The sequence below is a fragment of the Acanthopagrus latus genome, chromosome 20, assembly GCF_904848185.1.
Source record: "Acanthopagrus latus isolate v.2019 chromosome 20, fAcaLat1.1, whole genome shotgun sequence".
NCBI lineage: Eukaryota > Metazoa > Chordata > Actinopteri > Spariformes > Sparidae > Acanthopagrus > Acanthopagrus latus.
In genome coordinates, this window is record NC_051058.1 from 24,073,463 (window position 1) to 24,078,943 (window position 5,481).

A 5,481-nucleotide genomic window follows, 5' to 3' on the forward strand; every position below is an offset into this window, starting at 1 on the left:
AGTGTCTAACAAATGTGCAAATCAATGTATCACGTAGCACCGGATTGTGTTTGCAGCTAATGTTCAGCGTTAGCATGTGGCATCTGCCCTCGTGCTAATCAGCATCTCAGCTAGCGCTCCGCCATTAGCCTTAATGCTAGCGGTTAACTTGTGTGAGTATTAGCGTTAGCGGCTAGCGCTTAGCATGACAAAGACGATCGCTCACCGATGCGTTTTCTTCGTGAGGGAGTCGTCCGGCCTCTCTGACTGACTCTCACACGTGCAGGGCTCCACACGGATTCTCTCAGCGAGTTTTTAATCCGCTTAATCAACTTGTGTTCTGTGTCTTGACGAGGTCTCGGACCGGGAGCTGCTCTTCTTCTCCTCTCAGCGGCTCAGGACGAAGTGAACTCTCCGCCATGAAGGGTCAACAGACCGGCTGCTTCCTGATTGGCTGACAGCTCATCTCCCACCCATCCCTTTCAAAATAAACTTCTTCTCTGTTTTTAATCTTTCACATTAATATCGTCTTTCATGAATTGATTTTTCCAATATGAATTTATCTCTTCACTACAGATGTCTTGGGTTTTAACATGCATTTTACTGTTTTTAGTAGAGATTTTTAACCTTGGTTACATTAAGGATTAGATATCTGTGAACACTAATTAGCTTGATATTTGACATTGCAGAAAAGGACATTCTGATACTGTGAAGCAACCGTTATTTGCTCAGAATTGGAATTATTTTAGAAAGAATGCACAAAATTACAAGGTGTTAGAACAGAAGAGCTGTTGTCGGCTTAACATGTAAAGTTATAATTACATTATTTTAATATGATAGGTCGTGATCTAAAGTGGACCGGTCTGAGGCATGAAACTCTGGGAAAATGGGTCCCACTCCAGCCCTGACCGACACACACACACACACACACACACACACACACACTTCTTCTGTGTGTATTACCCTTTAAATGAGATGTTAGTTAATTAATGAACTCAGACTGTCATATAGTTCCTCTCCACTGGCTGGTCCGTTGTCTCCAGACTTCTTAAATGTCGGGACGTTTCCAGCCATGTTTGCACAAACAAAACTTTTTTCTTTTTTTTTCTGAAAACGTAATATCCTAAAAACATCTTGCAGTCTGTTCAGGAAGCTTTCTGAGAAATAACGACGTTTTTGTGAGACATCAGGATGTTTTGACTGAGCAGAACTCTGTGTGTCAGCTGAACATGATGATGAATCTTAATATCTAATGAAACTGAAGGTTTGAAGCAGCTTCACTGTCAAACTCGACACAGATGAAGTCAGTTTGATTGAATCACGTCACAAACGTGAAATAACATGATGAACAACAGCTGGGTTAAATATAAATGATCTTTAATATGATTCATTTAAATGATATGATCTGATTTCTCTGCTGTCATCCTTCAGATGAAGATGATTTCACTCTCAGATTTATGAAGCATGAAGCGGTTTGACTCCACACTCACATGTTGAACTGCAGTAGAGTCGTTTATAAGAAACTGGAGTCGTGATGAGTTCAGGCTCCGCTTGTTGAACTGCAGACGTCGTCCTGCAGCGTCGACTGGTTCAACCTGTGCTCAGGAAGTGTAAAGTGCTGATGTGATGTGTTTTCAGTTTACTGGATCTGCAGCAGCAATCAGATTCGTCCTGTTCGCACAAATTACAAAAGTGCAGCTGAATCTTTGCTCCATCACAGAGTTTATTTTTTCCGGACACATGGAGCAGATAAAGTGTTGATGTGAGGAGTTGAGGCCGACTGTCAGAGGAGTTTTAATCTAATAACGGCCTCCTCCATCTATCTGATGATTGTTTCTGCCGCTCAGTTATTATTTTTCTTCGTCTCTTATAAAACTTTGCGGCGCTCCGTCGGCCGCTCGCCGCTGATAAATAGCAGGTGATGGATGTCGGCTCCTCGGCCCCGATGGTTCCTCTCCGACCGCTACATGAAAGGAAGAAAGACTATTATTTCTTATCATCTTCTTAACATTATAAGCATGGAGTGTTATCAGGGGAGCAGAGAGGAGGTGCTCTGATGGACTGTCACCTCCTCTCCTCGGATAGCATCGCACAGAGATGAGAGGGGGAGGAGGAGGGAGGAGGGGGAGGAGGGTGAATGACAGAGATATTACCGCCGTGGAAGATTTGAGCGGTGATTTCCTCCATGACAAATGACCCAGCAAGGAGAGGCGAGGAGGAGGAGGAGGAGGAGGAGGAGGAGGTGTGGACAGCAGACAGCAGACCAGCTGACAGCTCAAATTATAGAAAAAAACATTGTCCAATGGACGGAAACACCTCCAATCACTGCAGGAACCAGAGAGCAGAGTTTCAAAATAAAAACCATCATCAAACATTCAAAGTGCGGGCATGCAGGAAGTCGAGTGGTTAGAACACATGCCACATACACAGCAGATGCCGGTACGAATCCCGGCCGGATGTCAAACCTCCTCTCCCCTATTTCCAACCTATTCACTGTCAAAAATGAAGGTGTCTATACCTTAAAAAACATCTAAAAAAACAAACAAACAAAGTGTGTCAGAATCAACAGTTCAGACGGGCGTGAAACGTTATATGTTGGATTCATTTTGTCAGGAAAAACAAAGAATACAGAAAATAAAGAGAAAGATTAAGAGTCAAGTAGAAACCAGAGCAGAGCTGAGGCCACAGCAATGATGACAGGTGAAACTCACCGGCCAATCACAGAGGAGGACAGACAGGAAACAGAGCGACACAGGAGGTAAAACCCTACAAAATAAAACAGGACATGACCGTGTCAGTATGATTTCTCTGTTTGGATCTGCTTCATGTTCATGGTGTGAACACAGACCTGCTGTGATTTAAATTAAATTCTAAAAAATATATACAGCCTCCATTGATACAATACATGTATGTTGTCACAATGTGTTTCGTAGGTTCTCATTGGTTATGCGGTGAAACTCTGCACACACACAAAAACATAGAAATCTTTACATGATGAGTATCTGCTTATCTCCAGAGTCTGTGATGGGGTGGGGTGTCAGGGGGCGGCCGTGGCCACCTCACGCTGAATCCTGGCCACCTTATTGGCCACCCTGGCCTGACCCCAACCACCCATGCAACCACCACATCGCAGCTGTCACTACTTTCTGGCGTGCGGAGCCTTTCCAGCACTGCGACGGCACTACCGGACACTTTAGATGCGCGCACATCCTGTCTGAACCCCCCTCTCTCCCCGGAGGAGAGCTACCCGCGGGCGCACGGTGCAGCGGCCAGGGTGAGACCGGCTGCTGGGAGTTTACAGTCTGTGACAGAGCGGACAGACATCGGCTACCCTCCTCCGCAGCTCCGACGGTGTTTCTGCAGCGTGTCAGCCTCCGACCCTCCAGCGAGGTCGCGGGTGAGACGCTTCCAGCTGCTGGAGGCGGGGACCGAGAGGCGTCCGGCGAGGGACAGCGGGTGGTCGGGCCGCTGCATGCCTGAATAGATTCATAGGATTTTCTGAATCGATATTGACTTGGGAAAAAAAAAAATGTTGCGATACATTGATCAATATTTTTACCCACCTCTACTATTGGATATGTGCAGGTGATTGTAACATAACATCCAATGTGTGCTGTGTGACTGACTGGTGTGTCTCTACCTGCCACAGAGTTAAAATGTGACTGAGCATGTCAGGGTTCCTTCTCTGCCAGCTGAAGCAGCCTGGTCAGAGGGTTTTCATACAGAGGTCACATGCTTCTCTGTGTCATTTTAAGTGGAGAACCAATAATTATTAGTTTTATTCTAACAGCATTCCAGACCATCAACAAAATGTAACAACATATATACAACTGTTGTGTGCATTTGTACAGTAGCCCTGAAACCTTGTATGTGTATGAATCAAATCTCAATTTGTTCCATTATTCATATGTGTGTGTGTGTGTATAGCTATAGCTTGATTAGGCTATAATAAAATCAGCTGTTTTTCAGATGATGTCTGTGTATTCCTGATACACTGAGAGAATGAGCTCACAGTGATCACTACAAGCTGAGCTGAACATCTCCCACAGTTACATGTATATTGTGCTACATTTGTGTCCTGTACGCATCTTTGTTACTTTACTTGTAGGAATAAGAAAAAAGTTAGATACACTGAATATTGTTTGATCATTTCCTACTCCATTACCTGGATTCCCAATATTGTGGAGGTGTGTGGTTTAGGTGCCCTAAATACTCCTATATTTTCTAGTGAGACATTGCCACCCAAATGTTGTGGCTCTGCCACTGACAGTGCCTGTTCCACACTGAGATCACACATTAAAATGCACACATTCAAACACGGGGAGGCTGTAGCTCAGCGGGTAGCGCTGGTGGACTAGTGCTCAAAAGGTAGGTGGTTCAACTCCTGGCTCCCCTGGGGCGGAACTGAGCTACATGTTGTAGTATCCTTGAGCAAGATACTGAACCCCACAATTACTCCTGATGTGCAGTTGGCTCTTTATTATGTGGCAGCCTCTGCCATCAGTAAGGGTCCTGCCGTGAGCTGGCGACACTTCTGCGATTGTGTCAATTGTCATGGTTCTTAAACACACTGAAAATGTCAATGAAATATGAGTGCACACAAAGACAAAGACATTGCGCTAAAGTAGCTGTCTTGAAAGAGGCGCTCTCCTTAATAATATATGCTAACAATGGGAATATAGCCTATCTTGATAGAAACTGTCAGTGAAGCAATATATATCCTTTTGGTGTTTTAGGTAGTTTTCCTCGGTAAGGAGAGAGAGGTAATATATCCTTGAGCTCTGATGAGCTCTTGTGAACTGCCAAATTCAAAATAAGAGCTTTACATTGCACCCCATTGGAGTTTAAAACTGAGTTCCTGGCAGGGGCTTTTAATTTGAAAGTAGTGACCGTTAGTAGCTTGCTGCTACAACAACAGCTGACAGCTACAGAGACCGAGGAGAGCTAGCATCTCCAGGATCTCAGCGGCTTTCCAGTTGCTCATCTTGACAGCCGCAGATGAAGTGATGAACTGCCACGTCTATCCTAACCATCTTCACCGCAACATAACACCAGAGCACGACTGTTGACCCTCAACACGCCTCGCAGTTGCATCATGCCTGGTTAGAAGGACATTGAAAAGCGTCTGGGCTGACACAGTGACGCGCAGCGTAGAAAATATACACTGGTATTCGGTGTGAACCGGTATACCGCCCAGCACTACTTTATACCGGAAGCGCTGAAGGCTCTGGTCCTGCCCTGTCCATGCTGAGTGAGAGAGAAAAGTATGGTGGACTGGGGGGTTCCTGTTCATGCTGGAGCTTCTGACTCAGCATCATCATCACCAGGGTCAGTCCTCTCCGTCTGTGCATCTGAAAGTATTGATCAACACAGTCAACACTTCAATAATTCTATTTTTAATTGAAAAAAAAATATTTATAATACAGTGTAATTATTCTTCATAATATATAGCATGAATTGCACATTTTTAGTGTATACTGTCAGTTTAGTAATGTCATTAAA

The 5,481-nt window shown here is 44.6% G+C and overlaps 1 long non-coding RNA gene across 1 annotated transcript; it reads right to left on the reverse strand.

Moving 5' to 3' along the window:
* Window positions 1–1,612: 1,612 nt before the first annotated feature.
* LOC119010063 lies at window positions 1,613–5,259 on the reverse strand. The gene is made up of 3 exons (XR_005071886.1): window positions 5,190–5,259; window positions 2,691–2,745; window positions 1,613–1,942 (listed from the first exon to the last, which is right to left on the reverse strand). It is a non-coding gene; the product is annotated as an uncharacterized LOC119010063 (long non-coding RNA).
* Between the last annotated feature and the right edge of the window lie 222 nt (window positions 5,260–5,481).